Genomic DNA, 9,881 nt, shown 5'->3' with positions numbered 1-9,881 from the left:
CTCAGGGCGGATTTCCTTCAGAATGGAGAGGTTGGATCTTCTTGCAGTCCATGGGACTCTCAAGAGTCTCCTCCAGCTCCAGAATTCAAAAGCATCCATTCTTCGGTGATCAGCCTTCTTTATGGTCCAGCTCTCACTTCCATACATCACTACTGGGAAAACCAGAGCTTGAACTATACAGGCCTTTGTCGGCATGGTGATGTCTCTGCTTTTTAAGATGATGTCTAGGTTTGTCATTGCTTTTCTCCCAAGGAGCAGGCGTCTTTTAATTTTGTGACTGCTGTCTCCATCTGCAGTGATCATGGAGCCCCAAAAAGTAAAATCTCTCCATAGGCGCCGACTCCATGGGGCTTGAGGGGGCCCGAGCCCCCTCAAAAATTCGTTTGGGGGGGCTCTGCCCCCCCAATAATCTCCGGCGCCCCTCCAGCAGAGCGCCATCGCCGCCCCTCCCCCAGCCCAAAATGCACAGGGTCGGGCTGCATGCCTCCTGCCCTGCCTCCCGAGCAAAAGCTCCACCCAATTTCCTTCGGAGCTGATTAATAGGCGCAGCACGCTCTCCCCTATTCGCTCACGAGGAGGCGGCGCCACTTTATTTGCATATTCATGAGCTTATTTATTATTCATGAGCTTTCCCGGCCCCCCCCCCCAATATTTTTTATAAGTCCGCGTCCCTTAATCTCTCACTGCCTCCATTTCTTCCCCTTCTATTTGCCAGGAGGTGATGGCCCCAGTGGCCATGATCTTCTTTTTTTGATGTTGAGCTTCAGACCATATTTTGCGCTCTCCTCTTTCACCCTCAATAAAAGGTTCTTTAATTCCTCCTCACTTTCTGCCATCAAGGTTGTGTCATCTGCATATCTGAGGTTGTTGATATTTCTTCCAGCGATCTTAATTCTGGCTAGGGATTCATCCATCCCAGCCTTTCGCATGATGAATTCTGCATATAAGTTAAATAACCAGGGAGACAATATACAGCCTTGCCGTACTCCTTTCCCAATTTTGAACCAATCAGTTGTTCCATATCCAGTTCTAACTGTAGCTTCTTGTCCCACGTTGAGATTTCTCAGGAGACAGATGAGGTGATCAGGCACTCTCTTCCTTAGGACGTCCCTATTTTCATCGGAGAAATGTTGGCGGGTATGTGTGTCCTGCTTTAGGGAGGACAGTCCTCTGTCCAGTGGCATGGCGTGGGGGGCGGCACAGGGAATGTTATGTATCCCGTGCTCTGTGTTTGCCTGAGCTTAAGTCTGGACTAAGGATTCTGAGCACCTGTGTTTTGTTTTGATACACAATGTCAAATCACAGAACATTTCAGGATTTGGCCCTCTGCCATTGGCTCTTGAACTCTGAGTCATGATTCGCAGCTTGGAAGTTTAGACAGCCAATCACGGTGGGAGTGGGAGTGGCCCAGGCTTTCAGGAATGTATATAAGCAGTTGCTTTGCCCCTGTTTCCCAGCTATGTAGTTCAATGAAGGTTCTTGCTGTTATCACTATGCCTTGCCTTGTGGGGACCCACCTACACTTCAGGGATGGTGCCCCGGGTGCAAAAATTCAACACCCAGTGTTGCTTCAGTACAGCTGTGTGCTTCTGTGGTTGGGCTCCATTGAACCAGGAAGTGACCTCTCCAGACAATGGAATGATTGCGATCTCCTGGGTGATGCAGATGCCATTAGGCAACTTAATGAGCATGCATGCTGTGGCATTTGCCTCCTAGGTGGGTCATAAGGAAAGGGTTAAATGAGTGTGATGTGATTGGCCAGAGAGAAACTGATAGGAGGAGTTAGAGTGAGAGTTGGAGTGTGTGGAAGTTAGTTGAGAGTTGAGAGCTGAAGAAGGAGGAGGGAGGTTAAGTCTGTGGGTTGGTCGAGTTGTGTGGTGAGGGAGTGAGAGGAATTGTTAGGTGGAGTCAGATACAGTGGTGCCTCGCAAGACGAAATTAATTCGTTCCGCAATTCTCTTCGTCTTGCGGGTTTTTCGTCTTGCGATGCACGGTTTCCCATAGGAATGCATTGAAAATCAATTAATGCGTTCCTAGGGAAACCGCCTTCAGACCAGGTCCGGGGACAGTCTGTCCCCGGACCTCTTCTGAAGGCTGGGGGGGGGGGACAAGGGCTTTTCTTCCCACCCCCAGCATTTTTAAAAACCCTGGGACAGCGGAGGACTTCTCCGCTGTCCGGGCGATCTTAAAATGCTGGCGGGCGGCATTTTAAAATCGCCCCGGACAGCGGAGGACTTCTCCGCTGTCCGGGGCGATTTAAAAGCCCCTGGGAAGGCAGGCAGGGGGGAGCAAAGACTTTCGCCCCCTGCCCGCCTTCAGAAGGTGTTCCCACCCCCCGCCCGGCTTCGCAGCAGCGCTACGAAGCCCGGCAGCTGGGGCAGCTGTTCCCGCCCCCCCCCTTCGGAACATCGTTCCGAAGTGGGGCGGCTGGGGCAGCTGTTCCCGCCCCACCTCCCCACTTCGGAACAGCGTTCGGAAGTGGGGCGGATGGGGCAGCTGTTCCCGCCCCACCTCCCCCCTTCGGAACATCGTTCCGAAGTGGGGCGGCTGGGGCAGCTGTTCCCGCCCCCCCTCCCCCCTTCGGAACATCGTTCCGAAGTGGGGCGGATGGGGCAGATGTTCCCGCCCCCCCTCCCCCCTTCGGAACATCGTTCCGAAGTGGGGCGGCTGGGGCAGCTGTTCCCGCCCCACCTCCCCACTTCGGAACAGCGTTCCGAAGTGGGGCGGATGGGGCAGCTGTTCCCGCCCCACCTCCCCCCTTCGGAACATCGTTCCGAAGTGGGGCGGCTGGGGCAGCTGTTCCCGCCCCACCTCCCCACTTCGGAACAGCGTTCCGAAGTGGGGCGGATGGGGCAGCTGTTCCCGCCCCACCTCCCCCCTTCGGAACATCGTTCCGAAGTGGGGCGGCTGGGGCAGCTGTTCCCGCCCCACCTCCCCCCTTCGGAGCATCGTTCCGAAGTGGGGCGGATGGGGCAGCTGTTCCCGCCCCACCTCCCCCCTTCGGAACATCGTTCCGAAGTGGGGCGGATGGGGCAGCTGTTCCCGCCCCACCTCCCCACTTCGGAACAGCGTTCCGAAGTGGGGCGGATGGGGCAGCTGTTCCCGCCCCACCTCCCCCCTTCGGAACATCGTTCCGAAGTGGGGCGGATGGGGCAGCTGTTCCCGCCCCCCCTCCCCCCTTCGGAACATCGTTCCGAAGTGGGGCGGCTGGGGCAGATGTTCCCGCCCCACCTCCCCACTTCGGAACATCGTTTTAAAATGCTGGGGGTCGGCAGCGAACGCTCCCGACCCCCAGCATTTTAAAACCTCCCCGGGACAGAGACTTCTCTGCTGTCCCTTGGAGATTTTAAAATGCTGGGGGTCGGCAGCGAACGCTTCGCTCCCGCCCGCCAGCATTTTAAGATCGCCCGGGGCAGGTGGGGGGAAGGCAGGCGGGGGGGAGCAAAGACTTTTGCCCCCCGCCGGCCTTCAGAAGAGGTCCTCTTCTGAAGGCCGGCTGTGGGCGAAAGTCTTTGCTCCCGACCGCCAGCATTTCCCTATGGGCTTTCGTCTTGCGATGCAAGCCCATAGGGAAATTCGTCTTGCGAAGCGCCTCCAAAACAGAAAACCCTTTCGTCTTGCGGGTTTTCCGTCTTGCGAGGCATTCGTCTTGCGGGGTACCACTGTAGATAGTTGGAATAATCAGTTTGAAGTTGTTAGGAATGCATAGGACAGTTAAGGAACTAAGATTAAGAAACTGCCAAGAAAAATTAACTGAAACCATAAGCTTGTTCATGCCTATAAATAAACTTGATTATTTGTTAATGTTAACAACTATCTGGACTGTCTGTACCCGTGAGAAACGGGTTGGTGGCAGCGAAGAAAGCAATCAAAGTGGTGGCACAGGGTCAGTAGACCGTGAAACGTCCGGGGACCCTGCGTGATCGCCACAAAAGCTCCATCCGTTTGCCTCCCTCCCAGCTCCCCATCCACGTGGCCCTGGGCGATAGCAACCCACGCTATGCCACTGCCTCTATCCAAAGACACCCTCTGTTTAGGGAGGCGCCTTGAAGGTGCCCATCAGCAATAGGCAGGAGACTGAGCAGGTCACCTGGTCATAGCTTTCCTTGCCATGGCGAGACGTACTGCAGTTCTGTCTAAATTTTAGAGACCGTTATTAGCAGATTTGCTCCCATGCATATAAATCAGCAAATGCAAAATTGGCAAGAGGCTGGCGGACAAGCAGGTTGGAAGTGTGAAAGGCAGTCCTTGGAGCACCCCACCATTGCCTTCCTTGGGTCACAAAGGGTCATCTAGTCTGGCCCCCTACAAGACCGGTGTCAACACCAAGGAACCCCTGACTGTTGTTGCTGGTCCTGGGACTGAAGAACGATGGATCTGCACTAGTGACATTTCCAGCAAAATGTTTTCCAGAAGGCAAAAGAAGAGGAAACGATATCCAAAGGAAAGGGCCCTTGGGGAGGCGGGCAATGAAATGGAGCAGACTTTAAAACTCCAGAGAGGAGGAAGAGAGGAACAGAGGAAGCGACTGGGCTGCCTGCTTCTTTCGCAAACGAAAGCCTGGGGAATTGTGAGAAGGAATTTTCATAGCTCTGTGGTACGGTTTTCCATTTGCAAAATGCAAACAAAAACACATATTAAATTGTCCTTTGGGCTGCGGTGCCCTTCCTGACACTGCCAAGCAGACTGGGAGACCCCAGGACCAGGCCAGAGGGAGTCTCTATCCCCTCGAAGGGCTGGGAACACTTCGGTTTAATCGTTCATCACCACAACAGCAAAAGATCCTGTCCTTGTTTGTGCAGCCTGGAGGGGTGGGAGAAGATACAGTGGTACCTCGCAAGACGAATGCCTCGCAAGACAAAAAACTCGCTAGACGAAAGGGTTTTTTGTTTTTTGAGCTGCTTCGCAAGACGATTTTCCCTATGGGCTTGCTTCGCAAGACGGAAACGTCTTGCAAGTTTGTTTCCTTTTTCTTAACACCGTTAATACAGTTGCGACTTGACTTCGAGGAGCAACTCATAGAACGCGGTGTGGTAGCCTTTTTTGAGGTTTTTAAAGACTTTGGTGATTTTTGAAGCTTTTCCAAAACTTTCCCGACACTGTGCTTCACAAGACGAAAAAAATTGCAAGACGACAAAACTTGCGGAACGAATTAATTTCGTCTTGCGAGGCACCACTGTACAGCTTGCAGTTGAGCGTTTCTGGAGAATTGGTGGGACTCACACAGTGCGGAATGTCCCTGGTATTAAAATGTCCCTGTTAAATTTTGAATTGGCCTTCCCGTGCAAAAACCTAGCAATTAAAAAAAACAACACCCTGTTGCCAGTGACCTGTTTGCAATGGGCTCCCTTGGAAGGTTTTAAGCTAGGGTTACCAGACGTCCCCGGTTTCTGGGGACAGTCCCCAGATTTGCAAATCTGTCCCTGGGCAAATTCCGTCCCTGGAATGTCCCCAGATTTGCAAATCTGTCCCCGGGAAACATGGCAGCGGCAGCTTCAGCATCCTGGAGCCAGCCTGGTAGGGCATTTGGCTCTGGCTGGCTTCAGGAGCTGCTCGCTGCTGCGGGGCCTGCCATTTTTCCCCTCTGGAAGTCGCCATATGATGTGTCTTCTGTGCTCTGTCTGACCTGTTTGGGGAAGAGGGGAAGGGAGAGCACCCAAAACCGAGGCTTGCCGCTACTCATGCATGCAACAGTCAACTGTGGTTTGACATTGCATGCGAAAATCACCTGACTTTTCATTTGCTGGTCTTGAAAACAGGCTCAATTATTTCATTCAAGAAAAAATGGACATACAGTGGTACCTTGGTTCTCAAACTTAATCCGTTCCAGAAGTCTGTTCCAAAACCAAAGTGTTCCAAAACCAAGGCCCGCTTTCCCATAGAAAGTAATGCAAAACAGATTAATCCGTTCCAGACTTTTAAAAACAAGCCCTGAAACAGCAATTGAACATGAATTTTACTATCCAACGAGACCATTGATCCATAAAATGAAAGCAATAAACAATGTACTGCAGTCACACAATCAATCAGTAGCTGAACTGGGTTCCACACAGTCACAAAAACAAAACAAAAAAATCGCAAAACAAAAATGCAAAATAAATAGCAAAAACAGACAGACCTCAGTGTAACGCTCAAATTGGAAGTGTGGCACTCAAAACAGAGCATGTTCGGTGTCCGAAAAAGGTTTGCAAACCGGAACACTTACTTCTAGGTTTGCAGTGTTCAGATTCCAAGTTGTTCGAGTACCAAGGTACCACTGTACAGTAATTCGAAAACTGTTGCCGTACAAAAGTACATTTGATACTTCCATTCCGCCTTGATCTAAGCTGAGCTCTTTCCTGCACTGCTAATAGAGGTAGCCTAGTGAAGCAAGGACTTGGGAAACCCTGGTTCAAACTTACTGATGAACCTTGGGCTAGTCTCTCTCTCTCTCTCTCTCTCTCTCTCTCTCCCCCCTCCCTCTCCTACTTCACAGGGTCGTTGGGAAGATAAAGAGCACCAGTGTGGGGTAGTGCTCAGAGTCAGACTAGGACCTGGAAGACTCCCACTCAGCCACGAAACTGACGGGGTGACCGGGGGGGGGCAGTCACTGCCTCTCAGCCTGACCTACCTCACAGGGCTGTTGTGAGTACAAAATGGGAAGGAGGAGGAGGAGGCAAGCCGCTTTTGAGTTCCTTGGAGGAGAGCTGGGAGACAGATTTAAATAATGACAATAATTTAGAATACTTATAAATAAATAAATAAACAGCAATAACCCTTCTGTCACGGATGCTTTAGTTGCAGGGGTGAGCAAACTTTTTCAGCAGGGGGCAGGTCCACTTTCCCTCAGACCTTGTGGGGGGCTGGACTATAGTTTGAAAAAAAAATAAATGAACGAATTCCTATGCCCCACAAAGAACCCAGAGATGCATTTTAAATAAAAGGACACATTCTGCTCATGTAAAAACACGCTGTTTCTTGGACCATCTGTGGGCTGGATTGAGAAGGCGATTGGGCTGGATCCGTCCCCTGGGCCTTAGTTTGCCTACCCTTGCTTTAGTTGTGATCCCTGCACTACAGGACAGAGGCTGAATTAATTAATTAACAAGGCCTCCGGTTTTCATTGAGCATTCTAGAAGCCTTCTGCGGAAGCTGGGCAGAGTTGCATCCCATTACAAGCTCGATTAAGACATCAATTACCAAAAGTGTTATCCGAATGTCACAAGGTGGTGCGGAGCCGAGCCGAGCGGAGAGCCACACCGGGTGCCGATCTGATAAGGATGTTTCCTGGCACTCACGTTACCAGGAAGAAGGGGATCGCCTTTCCCCCCCTGCAGGAGAGCACAGTCCACAATAGACAGTCCCTCCCTCGGCCTCCTGGGTGGGCTGCTGCTGGCTCTGCAAGGAGAGGCCCCTTGCGGAGGATTCGCACTCGGCCCCCGGAAGAGCCACTGACCCAAAGGAACTGCCCAGGCCACTCATACAGAGGCCACTGTCCCGCACTGGGAGAACAGGAGGCTGGACTAGGTGGGCCATGGGCCTGATCCTGCAGGCTCTCCTTACGTTCCTAACAGCCAGTCCCTTTGACGCGAGAGCCACATTCTGCATGTTGTAAAAAGGCAGCCCCAAGTGGCATACCATGGAGTAGTCTAACACTGACTTTTGTATAGGTATAGAAATGTCATCTTTTTTTAACCAGAGGGGATTTCCTTAGGAAGTAGGGAACATCTAAAGCAATGACAAACCTAGACAGCATCCTAAAAAGTAGAGACATCACCTTGCCAACAAAGGTTTGTATAGTAAAAGCTATGGTTTTCCCAGTAGTGATGTATGGAAGTGAGAGCTGGACCACAAAGAAGGCTGACCGCCGAAGAATGGATGCTTTTGAATTGTGGAGCTGGAGGAGACTCTTGAGAGTCCCATGGACTGCAAGAAGATCAAACCTCTCCATTCTGAAGGAAATCAGCCCTGAGTGCTCACTGGAAGGACAGATCCTGAAGCTGAGGCTCCAATACTTTGGCCACCTCATGAGAAGAGAAGACTCCCTGGAAAAGACCCTGATGTTGGGAAAGATGGAGGGCACAAGGAGAAGGGGACGACAGAGGACGAGATGGTGGGACAGTGTTCTCGAAGGTACCAGCATGAGTTTGACCAAACTGCGGGAGGCAGTGGAAGACAGGAGTGCCTGGCGTGCTCTGGTCCAGGGGGTCACGAAGAGTCGGACAACAAACCACCTGGGTTGTATTTATGAGAGCGGGAGGAAAACTTCTCTAGCTGCTTTCTCCACGCTGTGCATAATTGTATAAAATTCTACCGTATCTCCTGTTCCTCGCCTTTCCGCTAAACTAAAAGTCCCAGGCTCTGCCCCCTTTTCTCATAGGGGAGTCTCTCCATCCCCTCAAAATCATGTCGGTTGCACTTCTCTGAACTTCTCCCAACTCTGCAATATCCTTTTTGAGGAGGGCTGTACGCAGCACTCCAAATGTGGTTGCACCCTAGATTTGTATCATGGCATGATCATAGAACCATAGAATTGTAGGGCTGGAAGGGACCGCAAGGGTCGTCTAGTCTACTGGCAATTTTATTTCAAGCCCAGGGAGAAAGTAAGTGCCCAGCTTTGGCCGGGTCCAGTGAACCACATCCCACCACACACCAGGTCTGAGATTGCAACGGAGCAGACGATGAACTCTTTGCAGCGCCCGTTTTCCAGACCAGTAAAACTGGCTCCGCTCAGCATCTCGCTTAGCATGGGGCTAGCTATGCCCCTAATTGTGACGCCTGAGCAAGGCGGTGGTGCAGTTTAGAATCTTAATTTCCCATCCAGATTCCTCATCTCCGTCAGGGTGGCATCCATATTCATCAACCCCATTACAACAGCAGGCAGCTTGTGATTATCTTGCTACCTCTGCTCTTCTTTCCCTGTGCATTTCAAACACACACACACACACACACACACACACACAGGCACCCCAAGCATGCAAATGATGCCTTCCCCCCCATTTTTGATCTCTCTCCAGGGTCCCCTTTTAACACAACCATAGATCGGTTATTCAGCCAAGATCTGCCATGCCAAGCAAACTTTGCTGCCTGTAAGAAGGAATCGCGGAGGGTCTTTACTCGGCCTCCGAGAGCCGTTAACTCGGCGCATTTGCATTTTGCAAGGCGTAGGACTCAGACATGCAAAAAAATAAATAAATCTGCAAAACCGGCAACAGCGTTCCCCTGCAGGGATAAAGAAGAATCGGAGACCTTAGATCTCGGAGCAGCACAAACCCCCAAGTGCTATGCCATGAAAGATAGCCCAGAAAACCTCTGTTGCTGAGAATCTGTCCTTGGAAATAGCAAGGGAGCACCAGGAAGAGGCAGCAGCCCAAGTCTTGCGGCCTTGAAGGCACCACTTCAAAAGCAGTGGAAGAGCAGGACGCTCTTGATTTCAGGGTTGTGGTTTTGAGACCCACATTGGGCAAAAGATTCCTGCATTTTAGGGAATTGGACTAGGGGAGTCTTGTGGTCCCTTCCAACTCTACAATTCTATGAAAAAGGGAAGGAGAAGCAGGCGGCTCCAATATCTGTGCCCCCCAACTCCTATTTCTTTCCCATGCACTCTTGACGGTGCCGGTTATTATAAACTAAAAGGTAAAGGTAAAGGACCCCTGGATAGTTAAGTCTAGCGAAACATGACTCTGGGGCTGTGGTGCTCATCTCGCTTTCAGGCTGAGGGAGCCGGTGTTTGTCCACTGACAGCTTTCCAGGTCATGTGGCCAGCAGGACTAAGCTGCTTCTGGTGTAACAGAACACTGTGATGGAAGCCAGAGGGCACAGAAACGCTGTTTACCTTCTCACCACAGCGGTACCTATTTATCTACTTGCACTGGTGTGCTTTCAAACTGCTAGGTGGGCAG

The 9,881-nt window shown here is 51.5% G+C and overlaps 1 long non-coding RNA gene across 1 annotated transcript; it reads left to right on the top strand.

Annotated features, from left to right (window-relative positions):
- Positions 1–1,702: 1,702 nt before the first annotated feature.
- Positions 1,703–3,813, top strand: LOC308573231. Its single transcript, XR_014002001.1, has 2 exons — positions 1,703–1,920; positions 3,673–3,813. It is a non-coding gene; the product is annotated as an uncharacterized lncRNA (long non-coding RNA).
- The last annotated feature ends 6,068 nt before the right edge of the window (positions 3,814–9,881 follow it).

Source organism: Podarcis bocagei (assembly GCF_964188305.1).
Source record: "Podarcis bocagei genome assembly, chromosome: 14".
In the NCBI taxonomy this organism is placed as follows: Eukaryota; Metazoa; Chordata; class Lepidosauria; order Squamata; family Lacertidae; genus Podarcis; species Podarcis bocagei.
The sequence above is the reverse complement of the archived record's forward strand: the minus strand, read 5'-3'. Positions and strand labels throughout refer to the sequence as shown.